Below are 21,666 nucleotides of genomic sequence, written 5' to 3' on the forward strand. Positions count from 1 at the left end.
CCCTATCCATCACATACCCACTTTTTTTTGCTGTAATTCCCAGGTCATGCTAAGAAATGATAATGCGATTCCTTCATTTCGGTGACAATACCCAGTGAGCTCCCCGAGATCATCTTGGCTATACAATGAAGAGATATAACACCGCTCAGGCTAGTCAAAGTCCACAATTCAAGGTAGGTGCTGAACCTCGGCTCGCCACTAGGAGAAGCATGAAGGAAGAAAATGGTTACACACCACCACGGAATCCAATGAAGAAAAGGATCCTACCCTGCTGTATCTTGTACCACTTATGTTAATAAAATAACTTTTCTTCCGTGGTGGTGTGCAACCATTTTCTTTCTTCATGCTCATCTTGGCTATGACAAACTATCCAAGACTGCCCACTAAATAATTTTTTTTTCCAAAGATTTGCTGAGCTTTATGTCCCTGATGAAAACATACGTGTGGATGAGTCCCTTGTCCACTTCACTGGCCAGCTGGGAATCAAGCAATACATTGCCAGCCAAAGGGCCAGATATGGAGTAAAGCTCTACAAGCTTTATGAAAGAGCCACGGGATATTTGTATGCGTTTCGCGTGTATGAAGGCAAAAATTCCCAGCTCCAGCGCCCTGAGTGCTCAACCTACATCTGCACAAGTGGAAAAATTGCCTGGGTCCTGGCATCTCCACTGTTCAAAAAGGGTTATCACATCTACCTGGATAACTTCTATACAAGTCTGCCCTTTCTCCGCCACCTTGAGAAAACCTTGACCAGCGGTACCACTGGAACAAACATAAAGGACTTCCCACAAAGTTTAGTGACCACAAGGCTACAAAAGGGGGAATCGGCAAGTCTGAGGAACGACGAATTGTCGGCCATGAAGTGGAAGGATAAGAGAGATGTGTACGTCCTGTCCACCATCCACAATGACACCTCAGTGGAAATTCCCAGAAGAAAGACATGGTCCCATTCAGAAGCCTGAATGCATCCAAGATTTTAATCTCAACATGGGGTGGATTTCAAAGATCAGCCCTGATTGGTAACAAGTAAGGTTTAGTAACAAAAAGTTTCTGGTACATATATATCCCACAAATCCACATAAAGACCCATCACCTTTCTCAAATTTATAGAAGAAATTGTCACTTCCCTTATCTACCATCAAGAACCCCACCCAGAAAACCTTTGCTCTGATTCTGTGAGCAGACTTCATTAACGCCATTTCCCTGAGAGCATTTCACCCACAGAATAAGGCCGAAGACGCCAAAAAATATCTTGTGTATGCAGCAGAAGGGGAGTTAGAAGAGACACCAGTTTTCATTTTCCCTCTCAACTGGGCCTTATATCAGTGGTCAGTGTAGTGGTCCTTTACATTGGTGACCAATGGGAGAATGATCCCCTCATATCAGTGGTCATTGGGAGAAGGACATTCTTACATCATTAGTGGGAAGACTGCCCCCACCCTCTTTTACAAATCACTGTTACTAGTTGTTACTGAGAGACAGAAATTGTTCATTGCTCAGGGAACCCCTAGAAACCTTTGGAGGAACCCTGGCTGAGAAAGGCTGGACTAGACAGTAATATATTTCTATGCCCCTTGGTGGGAGTGGAGATGACCCATCTATAAGGATATACAGTACATAAACACACAGCACAAGGCCGTGTTCCCACTATGAGATGTTTTTTCGGGACTGCAGTTCCTCTGAGCTCCACAGGGTGGTAATCTCAGTTATACCTAAACATGAAGTCTCTATGGAATACAGACAGGAAGTGATGTCAGGTATAAATAGGAAGTTTCCGGGGGAGAAGTGAGTCGAAAAGAAGTAGAGAGAAGACATTGCTGGAAGTGGCAGCAGAGGAGGTAATCATATCTTATTTTCTATTTACACCCAGTAACCCCCCCGTCATGTCCGTCCTCTTCCTCCATAGTCACTGTGATGTCTTTTATCTCCAGCAGATGATGATACACACATATATAGTGTGAAAACCTACATTAACCCCTTCAGGGTCAGAACATTTCCCCACTTACAAGGCCAGTGTTCCGTGAAAAACCCCTACCCGTGAAAATTCCCTACCCTCGTCACTTCCGGTGCACCTACGTCATGGAACAGCTGAGCAGCTTACCACTGCGCATGCTCACAGCTCCGGAGGGTAGGGAATTCTCACGGGGTAGGGTTTTTTAACGTTACACCGCATCAGCTGTTGCCGTGGGTAAATTAAAACATCTCCACTGCAACATGAAATCATCTCCGCTCCTACCCCTGTCACTTCCCTGATCTCGGCTCCAAAATGTAAAAGCGGCGGTGGGTCTATGAAAATATAAATCACAAAGCCGAGATCTCCGTGATTTATATTTTCATACACCCGCCGCTTTTACATTTAGTAGCCGAGATCAGGGAAGTCACAGGGGTAGGAGCGGAGAATATTTTCATGTTGCAGCGGAGATGATTTCATGTACCTGCGGCAACAGCTGATGCGGTGTAACGTTACAAAACACTACCCCGTGAAAATTCCCTACCCTCCGGAGCTGTGAGCATGCGCACTTGTAAGCTGCTCAGCTGTATATATATATATATATATATATATATATATATATAGATAATGTTTGGGGGTTGTGAGTAATTCCCTAGCAAAAAAAAATACAGATATTTACATGTAGGAAAGAAGTGTCAGAATAGGCTTGGTCATTAAGTGGTTAAAATATCATGAAACATCACCATACGGTTTTTGTCCATAGAAGTCTATCTGGACAGGTTTGATTTAAACAGGCTGCAGACTTTCCAGCAGACGTGCCAAGACATTGGGCAATATACTGTCCCCTGGTCTATATGAATCTAAACATTCACAAAAAACTTGGTTGAAAACTTTTGGCTCGTATATTTGTGGTACAAATACGTGTCAGGCATTCCAAACCGCACCGAACTATTGTCTCATGTGCAACTGGGAAAGAATTCTCAGTTAGGGAATATTTTCATTGTGGCGTGAGCAACGTTATCTATGCTGTGGAATGTATTTCTTGTCGCAAACAATTTGTGGGATGTACATCCAGACCCTTGAGGACCAGAATAAGTGAATATTTCCACGGAGCCTCATACAGTAATGATAAGAATTTGTCTAATGTATCTAAACACTTTTTAAATACAGTATGTGCACCATGGAAATATGACTTCCTTTACCATTCGAGGACTAGAACAGGTTGGTTTGTCCTCCCGAGGTGGTGATATCCACCGCAAACTCTTATCCCGGGAGGTGTGGTGGATATTTAACCTCCAAACAAGGAATCCTCATTATGATGTGGATCTTTTCCTTAAGTGAATTACTACATGACCTGTGTATGTGTATGTTTCATGTATTTTATTGTACTATATATTTTCTTCCATTATGGCTGTCATCTGTTTTAACTAACACACATTGGAGACTACTTCCCTCCTACAACTTGTAACAACTGTTGAATCTTTTTGGTCAGCACAGCACTTGATTAAATTACTAATTGATTGGTGTGGGGGTGGAGTCTCCTATTATGTGTGCATGTGTGTGCATATGTATATATATAAATGTTTTTTCATATGTTGTCTGTGCTGTGACCAAGGCTCATCACCTGAAACGCGTTAGCCACCTTGTCTATTTTAGTCACTGAGGTGTGACAATAAAGAATTGGAAGATATACTGTCAGAGAACAGTCCACAGACAAACTGGCTCAGTTACCAACGCCCAGCAGAATAGCGCAATGGCGCATAGAAATTCGCCAACGCTACCGCACATGCGCAGACGGGCATTCACGGCAGCGAAGATTCATGCGCCAGTGCGCATGCACCTGCATCATTGCGCACACAATGCGTAATGGATTGTTGGCGCCCAGCGGCCTATTTAAAACAGCCAGCTCCAGCCATTGGTTGCTGGATGATCTTTAGCTTTCCTGCGTGTTCCTGTTCCTTTGCTATTGGATTACCCGTTACCGACCCGGCTTACCTTGACCTGTCTTGTCTCTACTCCTGGCTCTGACCTCCGGCTTGCTTCACCTACTCTGCTCCAGTCTGCTGTTCCTGTGTATGACCCCTGGCTTACTCCTTCGGATTCCTCTACTTCCTGATGATCGGTGTTTGACTACTTGGCCTGACCTTGACCTTGCTTCTGACTCTCCCTTCGGCTACCTACTTTCAAGGAATCCTGCCTTGGAGTACAGCCTGCTTGTCCAGTCACTATATAGTAGTCACCCCATCACTTGAGCCCATTGCAGCTGGCGACCCCTGTTTCTTTGGGCACAGCACTCCCTGTTTCCACCTTCAGGGGTGCCTTGCACAGCCACAAAGGAAGCCCTCTCAACACCTCGGCCTCTGACCAGATATGTAATATTTACAGAGTTGCCAGCTGTCCTTTTGCTTGACATTGTGATTTGAACCATTAGACCCCAAGACGATTTTGAAAGGTTTTGGGATGATTGGTCACTTATTCAATCAGTCATCAGCCTCCTGTGTATTTTGTGACTGTATTGGTCAGCAGATGTACCTGCCTCTAGTTTGTGCAGCCCTACCACCGTTACGTCCTGCGGTAACTGCTCTCCCCCTCCCTGTGCAGCAATTCTGCCTCTCAAATTTGGTCTCCTTGTCATTGTAGTATTTTAATGGAGGTGAACTGACCTGTTAATTTGCCCTACACACTACTGACCTCTGTACAATGCCCTACTTACTACTGACTTCTGTACACTGCTCTACATCCTACTGACCTCTGTATTTAAAGCATGGATAACAGGCACTCAGGCTAAGCCATGAAAACTCATGTAAAACTTAGCTAGTAGATATAGTTCAGTCCATGGGGATAAAAGTCGCTGTGGAAATCACTATATGGCCACTGGATATATATCTCGGTGGTGACGGGTAATAACCAGGAGACACTTAGGGCAAAGGATAGCTCTTCTCAGGCGTGAAAGCCAACTCTGGAGAAATGGTGAACAAAAATAGAAAAGCGCCTCTAAGTGTAATAGGTTTAATTCAAAGGGATAACAGAGACAGCTCACATAATATGAAGTATGAATATGAGTATGGTGAAGCATCCTCTTACGAGTGAAAACATCCAACACGCCATTCCAAATGCAGAGACCACGGTCAGCACAAGAAGGTACAGCCGGCTAGTACCTAGTTGTTCCGGATATGCGTGTGGGCCACAGCATAGAGCGCAGCGCAGAGGAAGCACGTGACCTCACTGGGGGACAAGTGAAAGCGGGTGGGACTACAGTCTTCACCTGTATACCCCAGGGATGCTGGGCAGTTGGCCCATATCCCCAACAGCATGAAGTGAACCCAGCCACCCTGTCTTCTCTCCAGTGGCAGAAAGTACTGCAGGGAGAAGGGCCAGTCCACGCTTCTCCCCAGCGGCGGGTATGTTCTACAAGAGAGGCAGAGGTTGGCCGGGTAAGTAATGCTCTATTTGAGACAATTTGTTTCTGATATGGTGTGGATACAGGCATTGGGGGGCTGGAACTACGGACTAACTTCAAAGTCAACCCATCTGGGGTCTCCTTCTGTGTTAGTCTCCATCCGAAAGGGGAGAGATGTGGCGGGAGCTACTTTGGGTGGGGGACTCGTGGAACCCAGCTTCCCTTGGGGAGGTTGGGAAATCCCTGTCTCAGCTGCCCAGGTCCCTCTAATGTGTAAGTCACCCTTTGTCTATTAGGGGCACAGGGTGACCGAGAAAATAATGGACAACTACTTATTGGACACTGAGAATGTGGTTTGGATTACTTCAAATGGGTCAGTAATAGTTATCAACAATATCTCTCAAGAATCATATGAAGACTATCCCTGGCTTGTTTGATTCCAAAACTATACATGTTCATTGAATGAGCTGGTCACATTGGCTTCTGTTCCATGTTCCTCAATGTAGGAGACGGACAGTCTGTTACTGGTGGTCTCCTGCTATTGTCTGTATATTGAAGTGTTGGGTTTTTTCTGCTAAGCATGTCTGTCCCATTGTTTATTGTTAAATTACCCACCTATTGTCTACTCTTGGGATGTGTTTTCACTTATAATAATGCGTATTGCACTTTATTAGCCTGATGCCGGCAGTCTGCCCTGTAGTGAGATCCTTATTAATCAAAGCATTGTCTAGGTGTGGAATCCCATTCACCTATTGTTTCTGTCCAAATGGCTAGTTAATTAGCTCAGGTTAATAATGTTCCTATTGTTAGGGTAATATGATCAGGAGGGGGATGTCCTCCTGGTGTGATATATATTCTGTGTGAGTTTGTTCAATAAACAGGTCCAGATCTTATACAAGCTATTCACGGCTAGTCTTGTATGTAGGGTGGCTAGAATATCTGATATCTATGTTCAGATTGGAGGAAGCAGTATACCGTCAGAAGCAAACAAGCACACCATGGACCGGTTTCATCAAACTGACCTCTGTACACTGCCCTACATACTACTGACTTCTGTACACTGCCCTACATCCTACAGACCTCTGTGCACTGAACTACATCCTACTGAACTCTGTACACTGAGCTATATCTTATCGACCTCTGTACACTGCTTCACATCCTACTGACCTCTGTACACTGCTCTACATCCCACTGACCTCTGTACACTGCCCTACATCCTACATACCTCTGTACACTGCCCTACATCCTACTGACTGCTGTAAACTGCCCTACATCCTACATACCTCTGTACACTGCCCTACATCCTACTGACCGCTGTACACTGCCTTACATCTTACTGACCCCTGTACACTGAACATGCGCAGTAGGAAACAGGCTGTAAAGACACAAGAATTCGCTTCCTATTTCCCCTAGTAAGGATGCCGGTGCCTGCACCTGGAGCTGATGGGCGAGTTGGCTTCGGGTGCCGACATCGCAGGCTCCCAGGACAGGTAAGTGTCCTTATAGTAAAAGTCAGCAGCTACAGTATTTTTAGCTGCTGAACTTTTTAATTTTTTTTCACCCAGGCTGGAACTCCGCTTTAAGGTGACCAATCACGGACGTGGCTTGGCGCATGGTGTGATAGGACGCTGATCTCTATAGATCCCGATCTGACCATCACAACCACCGGCTTTACCACCACACTAACACCGCCACACCGACACTGATGGGCCGCTGCAGCTGCAGTGAGGGTTGCCAAGCTCCCAGCATCCACAAAGAGGGAGAAATTGGACGTTTTTCGCCCGCTCGGGCCCGAGCATGAGAAGCTCCCAAGATGGCGCTGACCCATTCCACAGGATTTCCAGACCCCAGACAAGGTTCCCGGGGAGGCTGGGACATGGAATCTTACATCAAGGCCTTACCTACACACCATGACATAGAGGCCTATGTTACCAGGTTAAAACGTACATATAAGCAGGAGCTTTTAGACCTTCATAAAGACTTGGGCCACATAGTTGAGGAGGTAGAGCAAGTACTGGAAGAGTCTATTGCAAAGCTAAATGATAATGATACAATTCATCAAGACCACACTATACAAATACAGCATTTATATTACAACCTGGATGATCAAGAAAACAATATGCGGCCTCCTTGAAAAAGTGGTGCCTGAAAATCTGGCTGCCGTGGCCACGTCTATCTTTAACCAGCTTTTGCAAATGCTAAAGGATTCTCCTATTTAGCTGGACCACATCCATAAGGCCCTTTGCCCTCGCAACCCTAATCCAGTTTATCCACATGATGTCCTTTATAGAATCCACTTTTTCAAAATAAATCTGATATCATGCAGGCTGCTCGCTCATAGGACACTATCTTGTTTAATGACGTACCAGTTATGTTGCTAGCTGATCTTTCCAAGCAAACCTTGGTGATGGGTAGGGCTCTCAGACCTGTGACAGAGGCATTGCAAGCCAAATGAGTCAAATACCGCTAGGGCTTTCCATTCCATCTCTCTGCATTCCACGACGGTAAATCAGCAACCTTTCATACCCTTGGTGACCTGGCTAACTTGGCCTCTGAAACCTGCAACACCCGGTCTCCCTCTCACTTCAGGCTGGAAGAAGCATTCCAAACAGAAACATTCAAGCTCTAATGCTTCCATATCCCCAGCGAGAACTCATTCCACTGTTCCTGGACCCACCTTAGAACCATCGGTTCCTTTTGATGCCTGTCATCTTCCTGTTCCAGTGTGGCGCTACGATCACTAAGTTACCTTTGTTATTATGCTGTCTATGGTTCGCTGGTGGTCTCGGCCTTCTCTTCACTGTCTGTCGGGGAGGTGCCGGTGGATTGGACGTTTGGTCATCTTGGTCCGCAGGTGCCTCTGCTGTGGACTGTCCTATATGATATAATATATGTTTTTTTCTTTTTCCCAAAGGAGGGGAAGAGATTTTTCCTTTTTCTAAAGGTTGGGGTGAGGGGCACTGTGCACCTTCCATGTTTCCCACCTTAGAGTATACAGAGCTATTTTTGGCTCTTGGTTATATGTTTAACATAGTTTTGCTAGAGGAGCTTCCGAAATCCCCCTATCCAAGGCAATAATGGAAAAGGTTGCTCTCAATTTTATTTTTTTCCTCTTTGAATTCTGCTGGGCGATACCAGCGACTATGTTATATTGTCGAGAAACACACAACTACGTCCACAGCTATGTTATATTGTCACTGACCCGCTCCCTCATTGTGCCGACCTAGGATTTTTATCCTTGTTATACGTTCTCCGGGTCTGGCCCAGCTTACAAATCATTTGTATTTACTAACAGGACTATGCACTCCCTCGTCTTTTTTCTTTTCTTTGTTTCTTTTCACTTTCCCTTTCCTTCTATGGCCCTTCTTCTCTGCTCAACCTACGCCTCTTCACGGTGTGACTATGATTGCTCTGGCTTGCATATCTCTGCCCCATTCAGTATGGTGTCCTCCTTAGAATTAAGAATAGCCTCCCTAAATTGTAAGGGGTTTAACACTCCTGAAAAAAGGAGACAAACTTTATACCACTTTCATAAGTCTAAGACTCAGATCTTATTATTGCAGGAAACTCATAGACACTGTCCCCTCTATACCCCACAAATATTTTAACAAATGGTTTCATAGCACCAACCCGAGAGCCAGATCCAAAGGAGTGTCAATTGCCTTTCACTTCTCCTTCACCCCCAAAGTGCTGGATTCCTATATTGACCCTTCAGGTCGTTACATATTTTTAAAGCTAAAATATATGCACACAATCTTTACTGTGACTAACGTTTACTCTCCCAAACAGGAACAGCTGCATTTTCTCTCGTTTGTGGCAGCCCGAATAGTGTCCTTCAGTACCACTAACTTGATCTTCCGGGGCGATCTCAATGTGCCGTTGATCCCTAGAGTGGACTCCTCAGTGGGTAAGTCATCCTTTACTCCATCCACTGTAACTAAAATACATTCCCTTCTCACACAATTGAACTTGGTAGACGTACGGCGAGTGCTTCACCCTATGGAACGAGGCTACACCTTTTTCTCTGCAGCCCATAACTTATATAGCAGGATCAACTACATATTTATATCTCAATCCCTCTTGGACTCTGATCCAACAACTTTGACTGGCTTACGGTTATGGTCCGATCACGCACCAGTACACTTATCGCTTGGTTGCTTTCCTAGAACCTCTAAAGAATAGGCAGGAAGGCTAAATGATAATCTTTTGTTTGATGTAGCTTGCACAAGCTCTGTCTCTCAGACCATTAGGGACTTTGTCCACAATCACATAAGTGACCAGTCACATCCCATGATACAATGGGAAGCGTTGAAATGTGTTGTCCACAGAGTGTTCATACAGCACGGTTCTAGATTGAAACAAGAACGCACAGCTGATATCTACCGTCTGCTCACTCTCATTTTATCTGTAGAAGCCACCCACAACGAACACTAGATTCCACAGTATTAACATGCATCTCGAACGCAAGTCGTGACCTGCTTCGTCTATTTGCTGATCGGTCCCTTACTGCAAGAGATAGAATGAGACATATACATTACATGCAGGCCAACAAATGTGGTAGACACCTTTCCTACATCTGAAACAAACCAGAGTTCGGAGATAGTCTCAGAGTTCAGCTGTTTTTATTCTACACTTTATAACCTTCTGTCTCCTCCCAAGCTCTATCAACACACCCAATCGAGAGGTAAGAGCTACCTATATTCAAGAAATGGCCCTACCTACCATACCTGAAAGTGAAGTGGAGGACTTAGAATCCCCACTCAAAGAAGTGGATTTCTTGCAGACAATCAAGGGTCTTCAAAATGGGAAGAGCCCTGGCCCTGATGGTTTCACCCCCCGCCTTTATAAAACATTTGCACCCTTACTAGCCCTAATTATGGCGAAAGCCTTCAAAGCCATAGACGACTACCTCCATATCTCAATGCTTTTAGCACAAATCGCAGGAATACCCAAACTAAGGAAAGACCCCTCTATTTTATAGACCCATCTCTTTGTTAAACTTTGTCCTTAAATTATAAGATACTTGCGAACCGCATAGCCACTTCGCTACCTGCCATAATGGAGTCCAGGTCGGTTTCGTCTCTGGCTGAGAAGCAAGAGACAATACGACTAAGACCCTACACCTTATATCCTATGCCCACCAACATCTTATCCCCACTTGCCTTCTGGCTTGTGATGCTGAGAAGGCATTTGATAGGGTCGATCGGTCCTTTCTCTGGTTCTTGTTGCAACATATCGGTTTAGGCCCAAAATTGCTCACCAAAATAATGTCATTGTATTCCTCTCCTTCGACTGTGGTCCTTGCCAACGGGACGAAATCTGGCACCTTCTCCATAGCTAATGGCACAAGGCAGGGCTGCCCCCTCTCCCCCTTGTTTTTTTGCAGTAGTGATTGAACATCTAGAAAAAGCTGTTAGACAATATCCCTCCATACATGGAATCACCACATCTTCTGCTCACCACAATCTATCCCTTTACGCTGAAGATTTGTTGCTCTACGTCACCCAATCTCACATTAGCATCACATCCATTTTGCAGGAACTTGACATATTCGGCACCTTTAGCAACTTCAATCTGAATATCACCAAAACTGAAGCCCTGAATATTTCCCTCCCTAAACAAGTCCTGGACACCCTTCAAAGTAACTTCCCATTTAATTGGCAAACCCACTCCATTAAATATTTAGGCACTGAAATCCCACACTATGTTGTAACTCTCCTGCGTTTTTGTAGTAGGCTCGATTTGCAGCTGCAGAATCTCCACTCAGTAGTCATGTAGAGATGTGTTGAATAAACAGATCCAACTCTCCAGACTCATCACTGTGGGCTTGTCAGCTTCAGCATACAGATATACACACTCAATAAGATGTTCCTGGAGGGATAGGATGTATATAACAGTATGAAGATGATGTGCTGAAGGGACAGGTGTGAACAGTGACAGAGATGGCAAGCACTTGATAGAAATGTTCAGGAGAGTATTAGATGTTATTAGGTAGAATGCAGATAGGTTAGTAATCGAGTATGGTAACAGGTGGTAAGGACAGCAGATGACAATTACAGGATAGACTAACCCAGTGCAAGGATAGATGGTAGTAGACTCAAGAGCTAGCAATCTATGTAACAGTGCAGATGATAGAATTAGTATGCATAGATAGTAACAGTCCTTATGTGCAGAGGTAGATAGTGTAAGTAAGGTTATGGAGGATTCCCCTGTGGGGTATTTATCACTAGTAAAGTTAGTAGTGGCAGGGTCCAGTAGTAAGGGAGTGATCCAGTAGCGAGATACAGGGATCGGTAGCGAGGTTCCGGTCTGTTTCCAAGTAGAAGGGAATAGCTGGAGGTTCCGGTAGCAAGGTAAGCTTGTAAGCATGTGGACACACGGCAGGTTGAACGAACGATGTGAGAGAGAACGCCGGCGGTTGAAATAGCCGCTCTGCGGCGCTCGGCGATGACGTCATCCGTCTTAAAGGTGTATGCGTACCACCTAATTAGAAAGGTGGGACGCATATTTGAAAGAAAAGTGGAAAATAAGGGTACCAGAGGTACCAGAATCTTACATATGTACACAACCTTTACTCCCTCAATTATAGCCCCTTATTAACAAAGATAAGAAGATCACTAGAATCCTGGCACTATTTGAAGATCCACTGATTTGGTTGTATAAATTCATTAAAGATGGACATTCTACCCAAATTGCTGTACTTATTACAGGCAATACCTAGTGCCATCCCAGCTGCATTTTTTCGCACGTTTCGCTCCCTGGCGATCCGTTTTTTGTAGCAACAACACCGTCTCCACTAAAACTTTAACTCCTGTGCACTTACAAATCCTCTGGGGGCACAGGACTACCTGATTTCGAAATGTACTGCGCTTCGGTTCTTTTCTCCTGATCCTTGAATGGTTTCCACAACCTTTTATGAAGGCCACTATAGCTATAGAATAGGATATGTCCCCAGTGGGTCTACAAGCCCTCTTATGGGGACATGCCGCCTCCTACAGATCTATGTCCTCGCTATCGCCGTTGACTCACGTGGCTCTACAGGTATGGTACCCATGCTGAGACTCTTTTTCTCTGTCCACGGAGCTCAGCCCCTTAACCCCTCTTTTTGATAACCCAGTGTTACCAGATAGTAAACATACTCCGATCTATGCCTCATATGACAGGACTTCTTGGCTACTGCACGTAAATTGGTGCACCCTACCTCTGGCCTCTTTCAGTCTCATACGTCCTCACAATTAGTTCCCATTGACTGGCTCACCAATATGAGTCTAACAAAGTACTGTACCACTTTACATACATGCTTCAGGACAAGCACATAGTTCCTTGACCATGTTTGAGAGACTGTGTATACTTCCGAGGGTTGCTCGTCATACGTTATCCACAATCTATAAAGAGATCATGTCTCACACTCATGGCCCATTGCCTATACTGTATATACCAAGGTGTGGGAAAGGGAACTGGAGATGGAGATATCTCCTGAGAAATGGCATACAGCGTTCATGTTTACACATAAATCCTCCGTATCCTCTTATACCCAGGAGAAAAATTTCAAAGTATTATCTAGATGGTACCGAGACCCAGTTGCACAATATTTCCTAACTCATCGAATTCATGTTGGCTCTGCCACAGGGCGAGAGGCACTTACAATCATATATGGTGGGAGTGTGACCACATCCAGCCTTTTTGGAAGCAGATCTTCCATATATAATGGATCAACTGCAGGTATAGGATTGTGTATACGGGATTGTATGGTTGGGTTTTCAATACTGTCTTTTTTTTTTTTTGGTTGAACCAGATGGACTTGTGTCTTTTTTCAACCTGACTAACAATGTAACTATGTAACTATATAATGAGGTATGCGATGAACCACTCTCTCCCTCACCTAAGATAGCACTTCTTCTGTCAATTCTCTCGGGATCCATTAAATCACATACAGTAAGTCCAGCCTTCCCTGTTTTTTTTTTTTTATCAACGGCCAGAAAGCTCATCCCCCAAGTTTTGGAAATCTTCTGTCTCATTCATAAGGTTGACCTTATGAATGATTATATGCTAATGGAGGAGAAACGAGCCAGAGAAAACAACACCTGGGAAAAGTACATGAAGTTATGGTATATATGGATACATTATTCTAATACGGATATGTTTTTAATGCACTTTGTGACCTAAACAAATATGTTCTCCATCTACATCACTATTGCTCCTCAACAGGACCCCTTACTGCCCTTTTTGCCTTAGACCAGCAATCTAGATACAAATAATACCCGTGATTAACACCATACTATTTTAACTTTAGATCTATATACATGAGGTTACCCTAATATGCCTTTTCTTTCTTTCTCTCTCTCCTCTCTCTATTGTCTTAGGGCTCTTTCACATGGGCGGTCCGATCAGATCCACCTGTCAGTTTTTTAGGCGGATCTGATCGGATCCTCCATGCAGCTCTATGGGGCAGCGGATGTCAGCGGAGACACCTCCGCTGACACCCGCTGCCATTCATATCCGATTCTGTCCGTGAAATCTGGACGGATGGAAACCCTATTTTCTCTTACGTCCTCCGACAGTCGCCGCCCCTTCATATTCATCACCAATGGGTTATGTCCTCTCATCCGTAGGAGTAGCTAGGCAATAGAATATGTTAGTACAAAGACTTTTAACATATCCCACCCCCAGGGGGTGGTCCCCTCAGTACATAACCCTCCACTTCCTGTATCCAACTCAGTTTTCATTTGTCTAGCTGTCAGGAGTGGCTGGATGTTTCTGTGCTGGGACACCTTGTCTCAGCTCTCTTTCCTTTCTTTGGATTTTATTTGAGTTTTTCTCTCTTTCTTGTTAGCTGTTATTTTATCAGCGTTAGTTAGTTCTTCGGAAGAAGAGGATCATGCGGGCTGCGTCTCGGGCTGACCCCCCTGATCGCAGGTTGTGGGTCAGTGGTTTCTCAGCCCGCCATCGAGCGTTCAGTCAGGTATCGCTCCTGAGTTATCTGAACGACCCATCCCTGTTCCGTGCAGGGATGCCAGGTGAGGTGGCTACCTCACCGGACGCTGTGCGGTTTCTCAACCCACCTTCTGGTGCGTCCTAGATGCGACTCTCCCTGCCTCATGTTCAGCGGTTTGTTCGCCTGTGCGGGTTCCCCACGCCATGTAAGAGGTAAGTGTATGTATGTGGGGACCTGTCTGTCTGGGGGGTGTCAGTCTGGGACTGTGTTACCTTACCCTGTGTTCACACTGTTACTGTCTCCCTATCCCTCGTGTTGCATGCTGTGGGCTGCAGGAGGGGGGGTTGTGCTGCACTCTGTGTCAGTTTGCATGTGAACGGCTGTGTGCTGTGGGGCTTGAGTTTCTCATGCCTGGGGCACATTACAGCGCCGCTGCGGCGGTTTAACATGTTTTTTTCCTTTTGCTGGGCAATTGGTATGTTTTTCTACTTCACCCTCATGGGGTGTGGGAGCGGCGGTTTCGGCGCCAAACGGCGCCATTTTGGCTGCGATCGCTCCGGCCGCATGTTTTACATGCATGGCGGCCATTTTCTTGTAGCCTCCATAGGCTTTAATAGAGCGCCCTGTACACCAGCACTTCCTTTCCTTCAGAAGCACCGCAGGCAGCAGCAGCAGCAGCGATCTCCAGGTTCATTTCCCTTTATTCCCTGTATCCTGCCTTGGTTCATTGTCCCTGTGGGGGTCCCTTGTGTGGGGTGTTTTGTGTGAGGTGGGCTACGATCGCAGCGCTCTCTTAAAGGGGCGGGCACCCATTTATTTTTCTGCTGCAGGGGCATGGATTCTCAGGAAAACAAATTTCCTACAGCCCTAGTGGGAAGCCAGGGGTCTGCACTCTCCCCCCCCGGGGGGGATTTGGCTGCGATTGTGGCTAGCCTTGCGACTCAGGTGCAAATGCTGGTGGCTGCTCAATCCTCAAAAAGGCCCAGGGTGTCAGTGTCCTCTGATTCAGAGGGTGATGGTGCTGGGGCTGCTGTGGCTGGGGTCTCCTTATCGGGGTCCCGTTCCTCCCTGGACCTTATCGGGTCAGAACTGGAGGCTGAGGTGGAGGGGGTTGATGATTCTCCCCCTGGCTCGTCTGAAGAGCTTGCACTCATGGATGAATTGGTTGCTTCTATCAAGCAAACACTGCGGTTAGAGGAGGAATCATGTCCTCCAGCTGCCTTAGCGGCTTATGGAACGCAGAAAAGGCGCAAAGCGTCGCAGGTGTACCCCTGCACTGATGATTTCCAAAATGCTGTGAAAGAACAGTGGCGTAATATACGCAAACCATTTGCTGTACCTAGTAGGTTTAAGCTACGCTATCCCTTTACGCCTACTACTGATGAGCGCTGGTGTATTCCACCGCCGGTGGATCATGCAATAGCGGTTTTGAACAAATCCACTGCGATTCCGGCTGAAGACACCCCGGTGTTCCGGGATGCCACGGACAAGAGACTGGAATCTCTTGCCCGTCACACCTATTCTATTATGGGTTCTATGTTAAAAGCCTTATTTGCTTCTCTTATGGCGGCCCAGGCGGTCGCGAGCTGGACGCAGGTGCTTAGGCGGACCCTGGTGGCTGATTCTGCCCCTCAGGCGACTTTGGATATGGTGGATCAAATCCACCAGGGTGTCATGTACTTGTGTGATGCGGACCTGGATATGGTTCCGTTGGCTGCACGTGTACACAGTGTGGCGGTGTTAAATCGCCGCCTGGTTTGGTTGAAGTGTTGGTCTGTGGATCAATCTTCCCGTAAGACTTTGGCCAATCTGCCTTATGATGGTTCTCGCCTTTTTGGCGAATCCTTAGATGCTCTGATTAAGGGAGTCACGGGTGGTAAGAGCACGCTCTTGCCTCAATCCCACAAGCCCAAGGCAGCTCCCGGTAAGAAGCAGGCTTCCTTTCGACCCCATCAGGGGTCCTTTCGTGCCTTTCGGTCACACTATAAGGGCAAGCCGTCAAAGGGTCAAGGCTCCCACAAGAAGCCGTGGGCAGGTAAGCAAAAGTCCGGCCAATCCGGTTCTGCGGCCCACAACAGTGCGGCCTGAAGGGGCGCCCTCACCCGAGTCTGGGGTGGGGGGACGCTTGCTCGGTTTCTCTCGGCCATGGCTGTCCCGGGTTCGGGACAGGTGGGTTCAGGAAATCGTTCGATCTGGCTACAAGATCGAGTTTCTCTCTCGGCCGAAGAGCAGATTCTTTCCCTCAAATCTTCTGTTATCCCCGGAGCGTTTGCGGGACCTGCGCCTAGCGGTGCAGGACCTGAAGGCTCAGGGTGTGGTGGTCCCGGTGCCTCATCGGGACAGGTTTCGGGGGTTCTATTCCAATCTGTTCACCGTGCCCAGGAAAGAGGGCAAGGTACGTCCGATTCTGGACTTGAAGGCGCTGAACCGCTTTGTGCGGGTGCGCAAGTTCCGCATGGAATCCCTGCGGTCGGTGGTAGCTACCCTGGTTCCGGGGGAATTCATGGCTTCCATCGACTTGAAGGATGTGTATCTTCACATCCCCATCTTCGAGGGTCACCAGAGGTTCCTTCGATTCGCCATAGCGGAGGATCATTACCAATTTGTAGCTTTGCCTTTCGGTCTCGCCTCGGCTCCGAGGGTGTTCACCAAAGTGCTGGCACCGGTTCTGGCCTTGTTGAGAGCCCAGGGCATATCGGTCCTGGGATATCTGGACGATATTCTGGTTCGGTCTGCGACCAACCAAGGTCTGGTGCAGGATCTGTCCGTCACGTTGCAGACTCTGCAAGAGTTTGGTTGGACGATCAATTTCCAAAAATCAACATTGTGCCCGTCGGTCCGCCTCCCATACCTGGGAATGATTCTGGACTCTGTCCAGGCGAGGGTCTTCCTACCGGACGACAAACTCAGGACTCTTCAGGAGGGAGTCAGGTCCCTCAGGGACAATCAGTTCTCGTCCATTCGGACGTGCATGCGGTGTTTGGGATTGATGGTCTCGGCTTTCGAGGCGATTCCCTTCGCCCAGTTTCACACTCGGGGTCTCCAAGCGGAGATATTGTCCAAGTGGGACGGGCGACCGCACTCTCTGGATCTTCAGGTATCCTTGAGTTCTCAGACCAGAAGGAATCTTCTGTGGTGGCTTCTGTCCCCCTCAGTGTCGGGGGGCAAGTCTTTTCGTCCCTTTTCGTGGACGGTGATCACCACGGACGCCAGCCTGTCGGGCTGGGGTGGTGTTCTGGGCGTTCTGTCCGCCCAGGGTGTTTGGTCGACGGAGGAGTCTTCCCTTCCGATCAACATTCTGGAACTGCGAGCGATACTCCTCTGTCTTCGCCGTTGGACGGACAGTCTTCACGGCTGTCCGGTCAGGGTGCAGACGGACAATGCCACGGCGGTGGCTTACATCAATCACCAAGGGGGCACCAGGAGTGCCCAGGCGGCTCGAGAAGTGGCCGCGATTCTGTCTTGGGCCGAGACGCATGTCCCGGCGATATCAGCAGTTCACATTCCGGGGGTGGAGAATTGGCAGGCGGATTATCTGAGCCGCCAGACCCTGGACCAGGGGGAATGGTCCCTTCACCCGGATGTCTTCCAGATGTTGTGCGCGAAGTGGGGCCTCCCGGAGGTAGACCTGTTCGCGTCTCGTCTGAACAACAAGGTTCCACGGTTCGTGGCAAGGACGCGCGATCCTCGGGCAGACGCGTCGGACGCGTTGGTTGCCCCGTGGCATCAGTACCGACTGATGTATGCGTTTCCACCGATTCAATTGCTGTCCAGGTTCCTTCGCAGGTTGCACTCGGAACCAACTGCGGTGATTCTTGTGGCACCGGACTGGCCTCGCCGGTCCTGGTACGCAGACCTCGTAAATCTGACAATCGACGTCCCGTGGCGTCTGCCTCTTCGAGAAGATCTTCTGTCGCAAGGACCGATCTTCCATCCTGCTTTACAGTCGCTGGCTTTGACGGCCTGGCTGTTGAAACCGAGGTCCTGAAGAACAGGGGTCTTTCCCCTGAGGTCATTCACACCTTGATCAATGCGAGGAAGTCTTCCTCGGGGAAGGTTTACTACCGTACTTGGAAGGCGTATTTTGCCTGGTGCGAATCCAGGGGTTTCTCTCCTACCACTTATTCAGTGTCTAGGGTGTTGTCCTTCCTTCAGACGGGTGTTGAACAGCGTTTGGCGCTGGCTACGATCAAGGGTCAGGTGTCCGCTTTGGCCGTTCTGTTTCAACGTCCTGTGGCATCTAACGCTTTGGTTAGCACTTTTGTACAGGGGGTACGTCATCTGATCCCTCCTAGGAGGGACCCTCTTCCCCCTTGGGACTTGAATCTAGTCCTGTCTGTATTGCAGCGTGCTCCTTTTGAAAGGATCAGGGAGATCTCGCTGTCTTTGTTGTCCAAGAAGGTCGCCTTTTTGGTGGCTATCACCTCGGCTCGTCGAGTTTCGGAGCTGGCAGCCTTGTCCTGCAAATCTCCGTATCTGGTTGTGCATTTGGACAAGGTGGTCCTGCGACCTAACCCTTCTTTTCTTCCAAAAAGGGTTTCGGACTTTCATCTCAATGAGGACATTGTCCTACCTTCGCTCTGCGCGAAGCCTAAGCATCCGACGGAGGTGCTGCTTCACTCCTTGGATGTTGTCCGGGCGATTAGAGTCTACTTAAACTCGACTGAGTCTTTTCGCAAGTCGGATGCCTTGTTTGTTCTTCCGGAAGGTCCTCGGAAGGGCATGGCGGCGTCGGCTTCTACCATCGCCAAATGGATCTGACAGACCGTTGAACAGGCCTATGCTTTGAAGGGGAAAGTTCCCCCTGTACCTGTGAAGGCGCACTCTACCAGATCTCTGAGTACGTCTTGGGCCTGTCGTCATGGGGCCTCTGTGGCCCAGGTGTGTAAGGCGGCGACTTGGTCGACCGTACACACTTTCACAAAATTCTACAGAGTAGATGTTCAGGCATCGGCTGATGCTTCCTTTGGCCGCAAGGTTCTTAGTGCGGCAGTTCCCTAGCACCCTTGTTACGGGTTCTTTGACTGTTTGGGACTTTTGTTTTTCCCTGGGTTTTCTTGCTCCTGTTGAGCGAGTGTTTTGTTCTTATGCCCAACTGGTTTCCTTCCTTTGGTAAGGTTCTTTTCTCTGATGGGGAGACGGCGTTGCCTTGGGCGCGGCTGCGTTCTTCCCACCCCTCATGTTTACACTGCTTTGGGACATCCCATTGGTGATGAATATGAAGGGGCGGCGACTGTCGGAGGACGTAAGAGAAAACGGAATTTTTGTAAAATCTTACCTGTAAAATTCCTTTCTCTGAGTCCTCCGACAGTCGCCGCCCCCGCCCCTCTTTTGGGGTTTTGATATACTCTCTACTGCTATTCCACTGAAACTGAGTTGGATACAGGAAGTGGAGGGTTATGTACTGAGGGGACCACCCCCTGGGGGTGGGATATGTTAAAAGTCTTTGTACTAACATATTCTATTGCCTAGCTACTCCTACGGATGAGAGGACATAACCCATTGGTGATGAATATGAAGGGGCGGCGACTGTCGGAGGACTCAGAGAAAGGAATTTTACAGGTAAGATTTTACAAAAATTCCGTTTTTACATCCGTTCAGGTATCGGATCGGATCAGATGAGAGCGGACAGGCGGTCCGCTCTCATCCGATCCCCCATATTGAGCAGCGGGGGCTGTGACACCTCCCTCTCCGCACTGCAAGCGGAGACGGAGCTGTCATCCGCCTACGGAGGCGAACCGTGTGAAAGAGCCCCAACTCTTTATTTCTGTGGTCTCTAAATGTAGATTTACTATTGAGCCCTTTTGTGTAGGGCCGCTAATATTCCACTACCTATGCAGATGTTTTGGATTTTGCTGGAAATCTCCATTTATTGTTATTATTCCCTCCGCCATTTCTTCTTTTCTGTATCCTGATTTACATTGATTTACTCTTTTTACGTTATCATTTTATGATAAACCTCAATAAAAATATATTCAACCTTAAGGTGACCAGTTACTCTCCAGGCATGAAAAATATTGTGAATGGAAGTGAACGCCAAGTTTCCCACAGAAGCTAACTTTTAAGGCAAGGCTAAGTCCATACAGTATTTTTACAGTGACATTTGTTTTATTAAATTTTTCTACGTTTTCCCTATGCCATCCTTCAATTTTTTTAGGGTCTTGCTAGTTAATTTCTTTTTTTCTTTTAAAAAGGGCTCCGCATCCCAATGATCTTTGATCTGATCCATGTAAATCTCCACCTCTCAATAATTGCCTATTCCTCTTCTACAGAGAAACCTGCATAGAGCATATGACCATATCAATGAAGATGGATGAGGACCAGAGTCGCATGACTGAGAAGATACTAAATCTCACCCTGGAGATCATCTACCTGCTGACTGGAGAGGTGAGGAGAAGTCTGGGCGGTCACATGACGTTACTCTTATTTCTATTAAAAAAAAAAACAGACCTGACCAGAGAGGTGAGGAGGATTCTGGGATTCTAACATGATATTCCTATTGGTTCTTCAATACAGAGTTTTATTTTTCTGAAGTCTGGAGATCATATGACCATCACAGTGCCTCCACCTCCCTCCCTGGCACCTGAGATAAACAGAAAAAATAAGATTCTAGAAGCCACCAAGAAGATGATGGAGCTGCTGACAGGAGAGGTGAGCAGTGCTGGGAATTCTGGGACATTATCCAGTAACAGACAAGGGATGTGTCTGGATGGTGACTGTATCATTGTGTGTGTCAGGTTCCTATAAGGTGTCAGGATGTCACTGTCTATTTCTCCATGGAGGAGTGGGAGTATTTAGAAGGACACAAGGATCTCTACAAGGACGTCATGATGGAGAATCAGCCACCCCTCACATCACCGGGTAAGAGGAGACTTTATTGTAAAGGAGAGAGCAGTACGGAGGGTCCACCTAGACCCCCATCATCTGATAAACACATAGAAACAATGTATTCAGTCAGTGTGTGTGTTTCCTACAGATGGATCCAGTAATGGGAACCCACCAGACGAATGCCCCCCTCTTATGTATTCCAGGGATTCCACACAGAAAGATCACAACTATGCATGGCGTAATAAGGTAGATGAGGATCAGTTATTCGTATTTATGATTTATGCACAGCATGTTTGTTACAATTAATGTTTATTATATATTCAGGGTGGACACCTCAGGGATTATAATATTGTAGTTATAGAAGATAAAAGCGATAGAAAGAGATGTCCCCGTCCTCTGTATTCCCGGGATTCCACACAGGAAGGTCACACCATCCCTCACCATTATCAGGTGGGTGGAGTTGAGGGTGTGGAACATAAAGTGATAGAACTCTCTGACGTGTGGAGACGATGTGTGGACTCTACAAGATGATATTTTCTATGTGACCTCACA

The 21,666-nt window shown here is 47.1% G+C and overlaps 2 protein-coding genes across 3 annotated transcripts in view; both read left to right on the plus strand.

The window, feature by feature from the left end:
* Positions 1–21,666, plus strand: part of LOC309550683 (uncharacterized protein) — a 3,164,715-nt gene that overhangs the window by 1,485,177 nt on the left and 1,657,872 nt on the right. The window lies entirely within an intron of this gene.
* LOC309550743 (uncharacterized protein) overlaps positions 1–21,666 on the plus strand; it is an 88,310-nt gene that overhangs the window by 11,104 nt on the left and 55,540 nt on the right. The gene's annotated exons all lie outside the window — the stretch shown is intronic.

The sequence above is a fragment of the Pelophylax lessonae genome, assembly GCF_965119305.1.
Source record: "Pelophylax lessonae genome assembly, chromosome: 3".
Classification (NCBI taxonomy): domain Eukaryota; kingdom Metazoa; phylum Chordata; class Amphibia; order Anura; family Ranidae; genus Pelophylax; species Pelophylax lessonae.